The sequence below is a fragment of the Rattus norvegicus genome, chromosome 1, assembly GCF_021556685.1.
Source record: "Rattus norvegicus strain SHRSP/BbbUtx chromosome 1, alternate assembly SHRSP_T2T, whole genome shotgun sequence".
Lineage (NCBI taxonomy): Eukaryota > Metazoa > Chordata > Mammalia > Rodentia > Muridae > Rattus > Rattus norvegicus.
Genome location: NC_141534.1, coordinates 207,755,731 through 207,771,305, shown reverse-complemented (window position 1 = coordinate 207,771,305; position 15,575 = coordinate 207,755,731). Strand labels below are relative to the sequence as shown.

The window sequence follows — 15,575 nt, the reverse complement described above, 5'->3', positions numbered from 1 at the left end:
GAATGAAAATTTGGTTCAAATTGACTTTGTCAACCCGGATCAAACCTCAGGAAGTCTGATGCGAGACAGTTTATTGCCAACAAATTTAAACACAGTATAATTTGGGAGAAAAGGTTCCCCCGTGTACAAAGAACTGTAATTACATCGAAACTCAGCTCGGGGTACATGTCATCTCTTCCAAGATGGGTTCTAGAGATAGGCTACCTGGACAGCTTAAGGGCCTAAGGGAAGGCTCTGAACTGCTCTGGGTCATACAGATAGCAAGGAGGTCATTTGGGCTGTTAGCCACCTCTGGTCCTGGTTGTGGAAGGTTGATATGGTTTAGTCCAACAGACAACACAGATCATCAGGCTATTAATCACCTCTAATTCCCAGCTTCGTGGACAGAAGAACGGGCTTTACTTTTTTTTTTTTTTTTTTTTTTTTTTTTTTTTTTTTTTTTGCACTGAAAAGGCAATCCTGCATGCTCAACATTACTGGTGACCATGGGCATAAGGAAGGGCCTTCATATTCTCAACACTTGTGATTCTAGAAAGACCCCCACCCTATAACTACCCCCATGACTCCATAGTGTTATAGCTTCATGGAGATGTGAAAAGCTAAGGCTGTGGGCTGGAAAGGTAGCTCAGTGGTTAAGAGCAATAGCTGCTCTCCCATAGGATCCAGTTTCAACTTCCTGCACCCATGTGTTTGTAACTTCATCACAACCATTTGTAACATCATTCCCAAAGGATCTGATGCCCTCTTCTGGCCTCCACAGGTATCTGTAGTGCAGAGACCTACATGTAGGCAGGACGTCTATACACCTAAGCACTTTATAAGTCCTTTTTTTTTTTTTTTTTTTTTTTTTTTGAAAGCTAAAGCTGAAACATTCTCTTCTCCCAGGGAGTCTATGATCCAATATTCTGCACCTCTCTCCCCCTTCCAGTTTTAAAGAGTTCGTGTTCACTTAAGACAGAAACCCTTTGGAGAGGAGCAGAAAATGACAGCTGTCCCAGGCCTTCCTGAATGGTTAGAGCTGGTCTGATGGCTTTACTCAAAGCATGCCACAGAACCATGGGGCTGGATCCAGGAGAATCTCCTAAGCCAGCAATGTGAGTCTCACTACTTGGCATCAGCTGGGGATCAGATAGACAGGGACACACTTGGCCAACTTTGCTATATATAGGAACTGTATACCCTCAGGACCTGACCTAAAAAGTTTAATCCTTTGGAAGCTGGTGGCTACAGAAGTGGGCATCAGGCTTAGTACCTTCTTGTGAGTAAGGGGTCACTTGATACAGAACAATTCTCTTGAGCTCCTGATGTCACTTGGGCCCTGCCCACTAAGGATACACACTTTACAACCTCTGTGTCACCTGATGGATAAGAGAAGGTAACTGTCAGCAACCCTTCGAGGGTTATAGTTTCTTACAGAATTCCAAAGGTCTTTCTGACCTAGTGAAGGGCCCCACCAGTCCTGCAACTTATACCCATTGCCTGAACAAGTTAGGATGATGCCCTCCTGGCATCAGGGAAGAGTGTGGTAAGAAAGGCCCTGGTTTATCCTTCTCGTCCATGGGGAGACTCAGTTAATCATAGGAGCTGAACAAAGTCCAGCCTGGTAAACAGGACAGAGCTTGAAGGTCCTCTGGGTGAGGAGTGCTGGGACGTCCCATAAGGACCTGGATCCTGTGTACTGGGCTCAGATCACTCTACAGAGTCAGGCCTGTAGTCTAATAATGACACGGTAGCCTGAGCCTACAGTACCTTCTTCTGTCTCATGAGAAATCCGCTGACTGGACAATTGAGGAACCACTGAGGAGGACTTGGCACCTACCTGACCTGAGCAGTGGAATGGTAGATCATGACCGCCTTGACCGTGCAGGAGAACCTGGTGGCCAGTAGCCTGGTGATGTATTTTCATCTGTCCCAGCATCCCAAAGTCTGCTAGCCCAGCAGCAAGAGATACTTTTTGGAGACTTGGTGCGATGGGTCTTCTGTGGATGGGGGTGGGTCTGAGAAGCCCATGTCTCCCCCTCAGCATCCTTCCCACATGCTCCAGTATGATGCATCGGGGGGTGCACATGGACTGGTCCAGGGCTGTGCAGTGAGTCCGTGAACCCAAGGCTCAGGAGATGCAGACCTGCAGTACACAGCCATAGGCAAAGCTGTTAGTTGGAGTAGAGGAAGAGCCTGCCAGGGTTTCTGGTTCCAGAGACAGGGCACATTGCTGTCCTTGTCACCAGCAGAAAGAGACAGTGCCTCCTGGAGCTACTCATAGCCCACATGGAAGATCAACAGCAGCGTAAATGGCTTGCTTTACATATTTCCCCTTATTCATACAGATGTGTTATTTTATGACTTTACAAAAAACCTTGGTCCTTCAAAGTGACAGACCTTTGTTGTGTCCTTTTTGTCTGTCTGTCTGTCTGTCCTGTGTCCTGGCTACGAGGCTTTGACTGCAGCCACAGGAATGCCATTGTTGTCTCTGACTGGCCAGAGGAGATACAGAGGCATGTGTGTGCATGTTTGTATGTGAGTACATGTATGTATGTGCATGCAGGTGCACACCTCCCTGAGTGTGTACATATGTTAGAGTGTGCCTATGCTTATGTAGGCAGCACAGAAGCAGCCAAGCCTCTTTCCTCACATATCCTGGTGCTGAGCCTGGAATCAGAGAGTTCCAGAAGGCCATGGAATGCCTGTGTTCTGGAATGGAACTGTGGCCAGGGCAGGCACCTCCCACATAGTATGGGATCTACCCTTCAATGTCCTGGTTGCCTGTTATGCTATCCCTGGATCTTGCCCTGGTGTATATGAACGGCCTGTTCTCTGGAGGAGCCAACACTCAAGTATGTGCTCTCTCTGGTCCTTGCCAGAGCTATGATTGCTGGAAAGGGAAGCAGGCCCGAGGACCAGGTGAGCCCCATGGAATCTAGTATGCTCTAGAAGGTTGGGAAGTTGTTAGTTACCTCATAGCTCCTTGAGGTCCCTCTAGGTAGGTACCTGGACTGAGGATTTGCTTTGCACATCTCAGAGATCAGAGACTTGAGACCCTGGAAAATCTCAACATGACCTATGGGGAACATCAGTGCTCACCATCACGAGCTCCTGGTCAGGAGTCCCAGCCTTTACAGGGACTCAGCTTATTACACACAAGAACAGACCAGGCCAAAGCTATTGCCTAATGCAAAGTCTCCCTCTCCCACTCCTCACACCTTGCCTGATGCTGTCCTCTTAAGGAAGAGCCTCCCTGTGTAGTCTTAACCACAAGATGCTGATGACATTGAGCCCCCTTACAAGCTCCCAGCAGCCTCGCAACACAGGTTGCAGCCTGATGTGTACTGAGAATCCCTGTCCAGTGTGGAACTTCAGATTTGGCTGATCTTTGGGTTAGGGGTCCATTCCAATTGTAGAGGGCAGGCTTAGTGTCAATGTCATAAAGCAGCATTTGCTTATCTTTGGAAATCACTCTTCAACTGTTCTTGAAGATGTGTAAAAAGTGGAGGTCCAGGGAAGGGGCCTCCATGTTTACCACTTACATCCAAGTTCCTTCCTTGAAGGGGCTAGAGCGAGATCTCAGTGGTTAAGAGCTCTGCCTGCTGTTCTTCCTGAGGAACAGAGTTCAATTCCCAGGACCCACTATGCAGTTCACAACCATCTGTGGCTTCAGTCTCAGGGGATCTCCTGTCCTCATCTGGCATCAGGCACAAAAATGCTGCATAGACACAGATGTAGACAAAATATCCAAATGCATAGAATAAATAGGTTAAAAAATTAAGTCCTGCCTTGGTGGAGCTTGGGGGTCAGAGTCAAGTGCATCTGTAATGACACTAGCAGGAGCTAGAGGAATCCTCAATCCTCTTTCTTCCTCATCTTGTCCCATACCTCCCCTGCAGGCACCAGAAAATTAAGCTTTGCTTGGATATTATATAGTCCACACCCTCAAAACACATAATTCGTACTTGGGGTGAGCATTTTGTATGAGGCTCCAGGTTTTGATTATAAGCGTGTGTGTGTGTGTGTGTGTGTGTGTGTGCAAAACAAGTGTGTTCACGGACAGCACAGGCAGAAGCACTCTGCTGAAGAAGGGCAATTTAGTCTACGTCCAGGAGGTGGCGCTGTATCCGGACGTCCAGTAAATAACATGCAACTGAGGTTTCAATCGCCAGACTGAAAAAGTGAGGGATCGTGCATAGTGATTGACAACACTGAAAATGACACCAGCTTGCTTCTGTGGGAGGAAACCTGACCTGTCTCACCCAGTGGGAGTATTCAGCTGGGAACAAACTCAGGCCTCCCCAAATGCCATTTTTTTCCAAAGGATTGAAAAGGATGACTGTGACCATCTCTATGTAGACTCTCAATGTGCAGGGGTTTTAGTACACAAGGCTAGAGCCTATGGCTGAGTTCAGGAGTCATCTCATGACAGGAGCGCAGGCTTATGCAGAATAGAGAGGTTGGTGTCCACCATCCTGGTCTCACACGTCTTTAGCCAAAGGCTAGTCTTAGACACACAGAAGTCAACAAAAGGCAGAGCTAGAGCAAGGGGCAGATCCTGTGACATGGGGTGTCCTGAGAAGGAAGCTGGGATAACAAGGAAAGTGTTGAGTATAGTGGACTCCAGAACAGGGAGTAGGGTTGGCAGCCTTGACTGCCTACACAGGACAGACGTCCCATGCCAGCATGGTTCCGGCCCAGCCCCAGGTACATCTCAGCCATCTCAGGACACGAGTGATAGCTAGTGTTGTGCCTTTCGGTCCCTCTCTGTCCTTTGTTTTCCTAAAAGCCTGAACAGGCAGCAAGTAGCCCAGGCTAGCATGCACTGAGCCTGCACTGTCCACAGCAACTTTGACAAACATTTGTTGAACACCGTCTACCTGCTACACTCTGCTCCACACCGAGGACCTCCTGGAATTATGTAATGTACATGAATTCGTTTCTGCCCCCTTGAGAGGCACTCAGGTGGAACAGATGATAAAAAGGAAGTGGTTTATTTTCTAACCTGGCTGCTCTAGGACCAGCTGGGGCAGAGTCCTTGACCCCAAGGGTCCCTTCTGGATTCATCCCCTCCACTCTTAGGGCAGGACTATGGGCTGCCGCTCCCAAGGACTCCGGATGCAACCTCCAACGCCTTAGATCCCATTAGGACCTTGCTCTTCTCGTTAGTACAACAAATGCTACATCCTGAAGACCGTCAAAAGAGGAGGGCAGCACATTCTCGGGTCACTGCTGGGCTAGACAATTATACAAGGAGTCTTTCTCTAGCCTTGAGGGGGCCCCGCCCCTCTAGCCGTGGGCTGGGCATAGCTACTAACCCAGCTTGAACTCAATTCGGTTGAACTCAAACAAGTTGAAAGGACTGGGAGAAAAGGAGGTGAAACAACTGTGGTGCTGAGCAGGGCGGGGCCCCGAGGGTGCCGCCTCCACGGGGCAATTAGGAGGTAGAGAAGGGAGGGAGAAAAGAGAAGAGGCGGAGGAGGGAGGATGAATGGGAGGCCATCGGGGGAAATGAAGGGGTAAAGGGGAGGAAAAGGGAGATGGGGTGGGGGAATAAGTAGGAGAGGCGGGGAGACTCGCCGGCTGGCGCGTTCCTCTCGATCTGCAGCTCGGCCCTCAAGCACGCGCGTGAGGGGCGGGGCGGTGGCCATTGAGTGGCGCTGCCATTGTGCCAGCGCTGCGAGTGGTGACACGCTCGAAGTCCGCTCCCTGGTGACGCCTGAAAGCTCCTTTGACCGGCAGCTCACCTGCAGAGCCGGCTCTATAGAGCCTCTGAACGCGCAGCAGCTGCCAGGGGCCGCGGGCCGGGCACCTAGGGGGACAAAGAATGGAGGCCGGGCCCTTTGAATGAGAGGCCACTTGGAAGCAGCAGGCATGTGCCAAGCCGAAAACTAGGGAAGAAAAGTGCCCTCCGTGTGTCTCAGCAGTGAAGGGGACCCTTTCTCAGCCGCTGAGCCCTCATGTGCATGACAAAAGGGCCCGTTACGAAAGCCCCCAATCGCGAGCCCACAGGACTCTACTGCAGGCGTCCAGTATCCTAGGCGTTCCCTCCCCTTCACCTCCGGCCTCCATATCCTGGTAGAACCAACCTGGGAGAGCCTGATCTATCTTGCTGAGCAGCTCTCGGTCTGGCCCTCCGAGCAGGCCAGATCTAAAGGACTAATGTTTTCAGTTGCAAAGATTTGAGGTAATCTTTTGGGCCAGACCAGGGCCCTATTGTTATGATAACCCAACTTCACTAGGCATCTACCATAGCTATCCAAAAACTTCATGCCCACTTCAGGACAAAGTGAAGCTGTTTTCACCCAGGCCAGGCTCCTGCTTCCATCACTCTCTTGGCTCGCTGGCCTTATCTAACCCTAGGCACTTGTAGCGTGTGAGTCTGCTGGAATCTGTACCACAGGTAATCCTTGACCACACCAAACATCTCGCCCGCTTTTATTATTGTTGCCAAACAGCTTTTGAGGGAGGTCTTCACCCTGCTGTTTCTTCCTTGTGAGACTGCCCTCATTTTGTTCTGTCCCTGAAGTCAAGGAACTTGCCTTGAGATCACTGTACAGAGCAGATGGGCCTTACTTGGTCACACAATCCCCTTTCCCAGTAGCCTGGCTTCATGAACTGGCCAGGATGGTACAGGCAAGGTACCTTTCATTTAGCTCTCACCCAAATGACTTCAAGTTGGCCATTCCTAGAAGTACAGGCTATGACCTTAGTCACCATGTTTTTGTTTGTTTCCTCCTCCTCCTCCTCCTTGTTCTCTTCTTCCTCTTCCTCTTCCTTTCTCCTCTTCCTCCTCTCCCTCCTCTTCCTGTTCTTCTTCTTCCCCTTCTCTTCCTTTTCCTCCTCCTCTTCCTCTTTCTCCTCCTCTCCCCCCTTCTCTTCCTTTTCCTCCTCCTCTTCCTCTTTCTTCTCCTCTTCCTCCTCTCCCCCTTCTCTTCCTTTTCCTCCTCCTCTTCCTCCTCTCCCTCCCCTTCTCTTCCTTTTCCTCCTCCTCTTCCTCTTTCTTCTCCTCTTCCTCCTCTCCCTCCCCTTCTCTTCCTTTTCCTCTTCCTCTTCCTCTTTCTCCTCCTCTTCCTCCTCTCCCTCCTCTTCCTCCTCTTTCTCCTCTTCCTCCTTCTCAAGACAGAGATGGGGTTTCTCTGTGTAGCCCTATCTGTCCTGGAACTCACTCTGCAAGTGCTGGGATTAAAGAGTATGTCACCATGCCCAGTGATATCCTTGTTTTCAAGACTCCAGTTCATTGGTCATCCTGTTGGTGCTGACTGCTCAGCTAAGGATAGCTAGAGAAACTGCTGCTTTGTTATTTGGGCTCAGCCTTAGCCAAGCCAAGACAGTGTTATTGCCTTTTGTATTCGACTTTACTCCAGATAAAGTAGGCAAAGCCCCACGTCTGCCTGTCAGCAGGCACGCTCTGCATCAAACCTGTGTGCGGGAGCCCCAGGGTCCCATGGGGCTTAGTGTCTGCAGGGATCAAAAGTCTGGTTCTGATCAGCTAAATCCACTGTGTGTGGCCTCCTAGTGCCTGCAGAGATGGGGATGGGCTGCTGACAGGATTAAGCCGGATTACATGTCCCCAGTGGGCTAAGGTCTTTCTGTATTGGCTGTGGGACTAACTATGGTAACCCAGTGGCTCTTGCTTTTCTACATACTATAAATCTCCCTGCCCAGATCCAAGAAGGGGAGAGGTGGGCAGGGCCTTAATGGCCACAACATACAAAACTGCTTGTTATGTTTTCTTTATCCCTTTCCACTTAGGGTCTCACACTATGCAGCTGAAGTTGGCCGACAACTCCTGATCCTCTGGCGTGCTAGGATCATTGGCAAGACTCCCTTGTAAGTTTTCTACTTATAAAGTGCATCCCTGGTATGACTGGTAGTACAGACCTGAAATGCAGCACTTGGGAGACTGGGGCAGGAGGATAACTTCAAGGTCAAGACCAGAGTGGGCCATAAGTTATCAGACCAGCCAGAGCTATTTAGAAAGACTCTCTCAGAACAGCAAATAAACCAAGACATGTTCTTCTCCATTACACAGCCCAGTGCCTCCACTGGTGCTATTCTCCATGATCTTCACCCTGCCTTTTAGAGCCTGCTTTAACTGACATTTGGATTGGACTTCAGCTGGTGCTGGGTCTGGACTTGCCTTGTGACCAAGTCAGTGCACAGCTTAGGACACAGAGAGGCCCAGAGTAGCAGGGGTCCAAAGTAGACACTTCTTCTAACTCCAATTATAAACATAGCCTGGTCTGAATCTGTGCCTGCCCTGAAGAAGGGAGCTGGTTTCCTGCCTATCTTGCTCAAGGTCTAAACTTAGGTGGACATTCTGTGCAGAGCTCCCAGACAGCCCCAACTTCAGGTTTGGTTTCTTGGCATATAATATCCACTTGAGGTGGCTGATAGGGAAGGAAGTGCTCTTTCCTCAGGATGGAGAAGGAAACGGAGCCCACTCTGCAGAGAATGAAAATGGCCATAGTGAAGGTTGTTTTTGTTTAAACTTTGGGTCTGAAGTATCAGTGTGCCTGTGTGAGAACCCAGCAAGAAGGAATAGCTTTGCCCTCAGGCAGAAATTCTTTTCTTCCCACCTTTGAAGAGGCCCTACTCTGGTCCTGAGGGAATGTGTAGGACTCACGGGATCTATCAACAAGGATGAGAGAAAAGGCTGTCCAGTTTTCCCAAGGCCAGTACCATCTCCCTCCTGAGGCCCTTCCCTGGGTTTGCAGGCCTCTTCCTAAACTGATTCCAGTTTCTCTGGGCTTTGGGAAACTCCAGGAATGAGACTCTAGTGTTTTAGCTCTGAACTCCAGGTCCTAGGAGAGAACAACCAGACATCCTGTTCTACATGAAGAAACCTCCATCCTTTTGGTAGTGCCTCTGAACCAAAGCCCCAAGGTCACCAATCTTAGGCAGGGAAGGGGTAGGTGAGTTGAGAGAGTGGAAGTGAAGTGGGAATAAGAAGCAGATGCCTTATGCACACACTGCTCTCTGTTCACTTCCTCAGTGACTGTTCGGGGCTTGGTGCTGACTGCTCTGGCCTCTTTATTAGCATCTGCAGCCCAGTGGGTCAGCCTGAAAAAAAAATGTGAGAAAAATGGACGCAAAAACGTTGGACACTTTTTATCTGGCTCAGCAATCTGTTAACATACTGAACCCTCTAAGCTGGCCCTGGTTTGGAAACAATCGCTGTAAGGCAAAGCCACCTGCTTCTGGGTCTGAAAGCTGTAGGGTGCTTCTTGTATTTGTGCTCGTAGAGCTAGAGTAGCCTATGTCGTCCGGGGCTTTTGGTCAGGGTTAACCAAGCAGATGCCACCTCTGGGTGTCTACACCCAGGAGCTGAAGGCCACAGAGAATGAGGCAGGCCGGAGAGCTGCACCGCCGTCTAGTTCGAGTTTCAAGCTTGCAATCCTGGGTCCCCTCGCACGTAAGAGTCCGCTTGGGTTTTTCTGCAAGAGGCATAGCCTGGTCGCCGCCCCTGCAAGGATATGCTGGGGCCCTGGGGACAAAGGAGATCAATTCCGGGGTCTCCCAGCAGCCAAGTGACGCCGCGGTCCTTGAAACGATTTTCACAGCCGGGGAAGCCAATTGTATTTTCCAGCTCATTAAGCGGCGCACAAAGCGCCTGGCGGCTGACGGCGCGGATTCCCCAGGTCCCGCCCCGACAGAGACGGCCGTGCTTTGTCCCCGCAGTGTACCGCCTGTTTATCCAGGCCCTTTGAACAGTGCCCTGCGCGGCGGGGCCGCCTGGGAGAATCCTGCCGAACCCGGAACAAAGCGCCCGCAGCCGCCGGGCAGTGATTAAAGGAGCCCCAGGCTCACAACATCTGGACGCCGCTGGGGGCGCGGCGGCCAGCGCATCGCGACAAAAACTCGGTTACAGATGCCAGCGAGGTGGCAGGGTGAGGCGGCCACAGGGATTCTCTCTACATGGCTAGAAGGGGAGCCGAAGATCTTAGGGCATGCTGGCTAATGGAGCTGCCTGTGGGAGGGACAAGAACTGTCCACCCCCCCCCCCACCTTAACCTCTCCATAACAGGCCGGGGAGGGGCTGGGGAACCTCCTGAGGACCGGGTGAGCTGGAGAGCTCCCTTGACAGTGAGAAGGCTGAATCAAAAGGGTGTCCTCTGACCCCTCCTCACTCCGTTCTGAGCTGACCTAAGAGCACCTCTCACTCACACGTAGGCAAGGGAGGGACCCACAGCACCTAGAAAACGGAGCCTGGGATATCTCTAACTCAAGAGTCCTGCTTTCATCCTGCTTCTGACCACAAGCACCCTTACCTTTAACCCATAGGACGAACCAACCTCTTCCAGGATGCTACGGAATTTTCTGTAAACAGCGCCACCTCCCTGGCCTTCAGCCTGGGAGCTCTCATGCCCATCTAACTCCAGGTTTTGATGCCCGGCACACCTCTATGCTCACTACTGGGTCTGTGCAACTGGTGAAGGGTTTGAAGTAATCCTTTGCAGTCCTCGTGATTCTGCTCTTGAGATTCAAGGAGTCAGGAGAACGGTAGAGTTAAAATCAACCAGAGGGCTATAGGTTATGGGAACTTTGGGGGTCCAGGAATGGGAAGATCTGTGTTGTTCATCTCACTAGGGGATGCATGCTCTTCCTCCCCATCACTGGGGAAGGCAACACTGCTTCTCTCCAGGTAAGGGAATCTCCTCTGGGACCCATCTCCAGGGCTGTCCTAACCTGTTATCCTAGCCCTAGCCTCAAGACCTCCTACTCATCAGAGGTTAGCGGTGGGACTGTCATCTATTAGGACACAAATACGTCCCTGTTTCCATTTTTTTCAAGCCCTGATCACAACGTATTTGTTTTTTGCAATGCCTCATAAAAACAACTTCTCTTTGGGCTTACAGACCCAAGAATAACCCTGATAATTTGCATTATCTGTGTGCAAGAACGGGCCCAGGGAGAGTTAGACAATCTGAAAATACCTGGAGTATTCGCTCGAGCCCAACAGCCCAGGCAGACTCCCAGGCCTGGCTGTCCAGAAGTTAGAGTCACAGAGCACAAGAGAGGCTGTCCAACCTCTAGCAATTAGCTGATTCCAGGAACCAGATAGCTGGGGCAATCAGCTCTCCCATCCTAAAGCCTCTGGGGTCCTGTCACACCTGCTGAGCTGGCACTGTGCAGTCCATACCTACCCCAGCACCAGGCAGATGGGGACGAATGTCTACTCACACCAAAAGGGGCATGGGGCGGGGGGGACAGGCAAGCCGAAGGAACTATTTCAATCTAGAGTTACTTACATGAGGAAGGGGTTACTTCCAGGAGTGTTGATGACTCAAAGGAAGCTGCACCACTGACAAACCCACCCCAGGATAGATGAGGACTCATGAAAGCTGCCTTTTTTGGAGCTCCTTGCACCACTCGAAGGCAGCTCTGACCCTTGAAGACCTCCCTCTCCCTAACAATTATTACTGTTAATGTGACGGTGAGGAAAGTAGCCACCCTGAATGAATCCCCTTTCTTTGCTTCTCACTATTACTTGTCTCCAGGCATACATGGCCAAGTCTAGTTTGCTGGGGCTTCCAGAGCCTAGGTTTAAACCCTAACATCTCCATAACACTAAAGGCTCATTTACCGAACCTGTGGTACTACTGGGAGGTTGTACACTCTCTGTATGGGGATGGTGTCCTTGAAAGAGGTGTCTTGACTCTGACACTTCACTCCTCTCCCTCTTTGCTCACAAAGCGAGCAGCTCTGCTCCACCACAAGCTGCTCACCATAATGTTCTGTCAGGCCCAGAAACAACAGGGACAAGTGGCTATTGTCTGAAACTTTGGAAGCCCTAGCTTGGGTATTTGTCCTAGTGACAGAAAGCTGAGCTAGACTGTAAGAAAGTGGTCTTCCCACAATACTTCCCAGGTCTAGTGGGGTCTAGGGGCTACGGGCAGAACATACAGAGGGCCTGGCCTCAGTTGGAGGACAACCGGCTCTGGTCAAGGTCAAGCACCATTGCAGCTCTGTATGAGAAATCTTGAAAGGAAGATCTGAAACGACCAGTGTGCTTCCAAAGGACGTGACTGCCCCAGAACAGAACTCAAGAATACTAAGATAGCCGCGGTATCACAGGTGTTTGATTGCAGCACAGGTAGAAGTGGGGGTTTTTCTGGCAGTTCAAGACCAGCCTGGTCTACATAGCAAGTTCCAGGGCAGCTAAAGTAGTTTAAATAAAAATCTCCACCCCTCCCATATTTGAATGCTTAGTCATCAGGAAGTGGCACTATTTGAAAAGGATCAGGAGGTGTGGTCTTGTTGGAGGAAATGTGTCACTGTGGGTGGGCTTTGAGATTTCAAAAGCCTAAGTCAGGCTCTCTGTCTGTCTGTGTGTCTGTCTGTGTGTCTGTCTGTGTGTCTGTCTGTGTGTCTCTGTCTGTCTCTGTCTGTCTCTGTCTGTCTCTGTCTCTCTCTCTCTCTCTCTCTCTCTCTCTCTCTCTCTCTCTCTCTCTCTCTCTCTCTCTCTCTCTCTCTCCTTTCTCCAGCACCATGTCTGCCTGCTGCCATGCTCCCTGCCATGATGATAATGGACTAAGCCCCTGAAATGGTAAGCAAGCTCAATTCAATATTTTCCTTTATCCTCAACCCAATAAGTTCCCTTGATCATTGAGTCTCATCACAGCAACAGAACAATGACTAAGACATCAACCAAGGCTGCACAGAGAGATTTTTTGTTACAAACAAAAAGAATGCAGACCAGACCTGAGAATACAGTATGAAGGCCCCCACTGCCAACTATAAAATTACTTTGTATATCTACTTGCCCCCACTATAGAATGTGTTTAAACCACAAAAAAGCAAAATCTTTAAAAATTTTATAAAATAAAACTGAAAAAATTTTTAAAAAGAAAATGAACGGAGGTGGGGCAGTATGTGGCAAGAAGGCACAGTGGGTAAAGGCACTGACAGCTGAAGGTTGATTACAAGAATACATACAAGATGGGAGCAAAGAACTGACTCCATGAAATCCTCCCCTGACCTCCATCTCTAGGCCCTGGCAAATGCTAATTCCCAATTGTACACACAATAATAGCAAACTAAGTTTTTAAGAGTAAATGAGGAAATAGTCATAGTAGTTCATGTCTTTAATCTAAGAGCTCAGGAGGCAAAGACAGGCTGAAAACTATGAATTTACGGTCATCGTGGTCTACAAAGAGAGAACTTGTCTCAAAAAACCAAATATGCAGTAGTGGCACAGTTGTTATGGCAATAACCAAACACTTTAAGATTGGATTTAAGGCCTACTCCATAAGATGAAACCCATATATGACACTGGTAATGTGGCTGAGACCTGAACTGGGTAGGACATAGACCCAGGGGGAGACCTACTATTACTATTCTGCTAAAGGGACATAGCAACAAAATGTCTCCTAAGAACCTATTGCTACACCCATAGAAAAGACCATCGCTCAGCCCGCATCGGAGAAGCATCTTCTTCCAGTAGATATTAATTAACAAAGAGATCCAAAGAGAGGGATTTTGGAACACTCAGCCTTAACTAGAATCCCTTTATCAAATCCCTCTCTTGAAAGCTCAGGAATATAGGCAGAAGGGGAGACAGAAAGACTGTAAGACCCAGAAGTAGTGGATGACTCCAAGGAAACAGGGTCTTCCAGATACAACCAGACTGATACGCATAAGCACTCAAGGAGGCTCCGACAGCACGCACAAGACTGGTACTGCTTCAAACCAGACAAAAATCCCAGCACTGGAAAGAGAAAGTAGACTTAAAGTACCAGGCCTTACCAAGGAGCTGTTTGCCATTCATACTTGCTGGGAATAGGAATTCTCCAATGGAGTATAATATCTACCTCACCCCAGGGCAGGCCTCATGCCCAAGAGTAGCTGGCCAACACGAGTGGTTTTGTGCTGTTTTTGTTTGGTTTCAGCATTTTTTTCTCTCTTACTGATTTTCTTCGTTTAAGTGTGCCTTGAGTTTTGGCTTTGGGTGCTTTGTTGTTTTTCCTGGTTTTGTTTTGTTTTGTTGAGAGGGAGAAAGAACATGAAGTTGGGTGAGTAAGGAGATTGCTATCTGGGAGGAATTTCCAGAGGGGACTTTTTTTTTTCATGTGTTGTATGAAAAAATTATATGATGAATAAATAAATAACAAGTCAGTATAACCAGTAAGTGAACTTGATAACCTGTCTTAAGGGACTGTTGAGGTACTCGCTGCTGACTGAAGTTCCTCCACTTGGAGTTTTGCTGGAAAGTAGTGTTCATGTCTGATGCCTTTGCATATGTGACACCATAGGAAATCCTAGAGAATAGATACCTTCCAGAACTATTTATTTCGAAATATCCTCTGAATTAATGCTTGAGGTGTGCTACTTAGACTTTTATTTAGAATGTCTCCAAGCTGCCACTCTGTACATGGAATCAGGACAACAATGGATTTCTGACCTCTGGAAGAACACAAGCCTTAATAAAGTTGAATTAAAACAACCACTTAGATAAACAAAAATGTCCAGTACCCCACAATGTGATTCACTCATCACATAACATCGAACAACAACAAAACAAAACAAAAATCACAAGTGCCAGGTGCTATGGCCAACGATGCCTTTATCCCCAGCACTCAGGAGGCAGAAGCAGGGAAAACTCTCCAAGTCTCAGGCCAGTCTGATCTACGTAGTGAGTTTCAGGACAGCCAGAGACATGTAAGGAGATGGTGTCTCAAAACAAAGCCAAACCAAAAGTTACAAGCATGCAGAGGCAAGGAAACATAGCCCTTAATAAAGTTTGAACAAAATGGACCTGAAACTAAAGGTCAAGCCCTAGCCTTCAGGATGCACCCAACAGGCCCTACCCTGAAGACCCACAGCTCCTGTCAATCTCAGTCTCAGAATAGTGACTGGAGTGAACTAAAGAGTCTCCTGTGCCTTGATCCTTCACAGCCCTCCTTTGGGCCAGAGAGGGAGCTGTGGCCACCGGTGTCTCCATCTTGCTTTTCTCCTGTTTCCCTTTCTGGATCCCAGGAATTGTCTATATTTCTGAGATCTTGTTTGTTTTCTGATCTGATCATGGGAATCAATTCTTAACTACAGACTGGACTCAATGCTGAACCATTCTGACCTCAAGAGAATGCCGTACAAGGAATTTGTTATCTTCGGTTAACAGCAGAGCAGTAGACTCAGCGTCTGGGGAAAGTTTTACTGATCTTCGTTGCTCCTGATACATAAATATCTTCACCTCCCCAAGATCTAAAAGGCTTCAGTCTGCTCTATCCCAGGTTGTTGGCATCTTCAATAAATTCTTTGGTCCCCAACCCTTATTTCTTAGAAATCCATCTTTCATGGCATGATCTTGCGAACCCCGGTTCCTTATTGTCCTATGGTTTATCTGTTCGTTTCAGCTCCTAACTAATGTGCCTCAAATTCCAGTGAGTTCCTAATCACACCGTTCTAGCTGCCAGAGTTCCTCTGAACTGATCTCTGTCTTTCCAAAGTTCTAGGTAAAGTACCCCTTTGTGTGTGGAGCAAAATTTCAACAAGCTGTGAAGGAAATCTCCAATAAATATAACCCTTAGGGACTGCATGACTCTTGCTATGAAGTGGCACTGTCCAGGGCTACAACCAACAGCAATGAC

General features: G+C 48.8%; 1 long non-coding RNA gene across 3 annotated transcripts; it reads left to right on the top strand.

Annotated features, from left to right (window-relative positions):
• Positions 1-2,723: 2,723 nt before the first annotated feature.
• Positions 2,724-15,260, top strand: LOC102551319 (uncharacterized). Of its 3 annotated transcripts, none has more exons than XR_015652699.1 (4): positions 2,724-2,901; positions 7,738-7,815; positions 12,474-12,535; positions 15,034-15,260. It is a non-coding gene; the product is annotated as an uncharacterized LOC102551319 (long non-coding RNA). The 3 variants fall into 3 exon arrangements; XR_015652702.1 differs by lacking the exon at positions 2,724-2,901 and adding an exon at positions 5,757-6,385 and having other exon boundaries at positions 15,034-15,254; XR_015652700.1 differs by lacking the exon at positions 12,474-12,535.
• Positions 15,261-15,575: the final 315 nt, after the last annotated feature.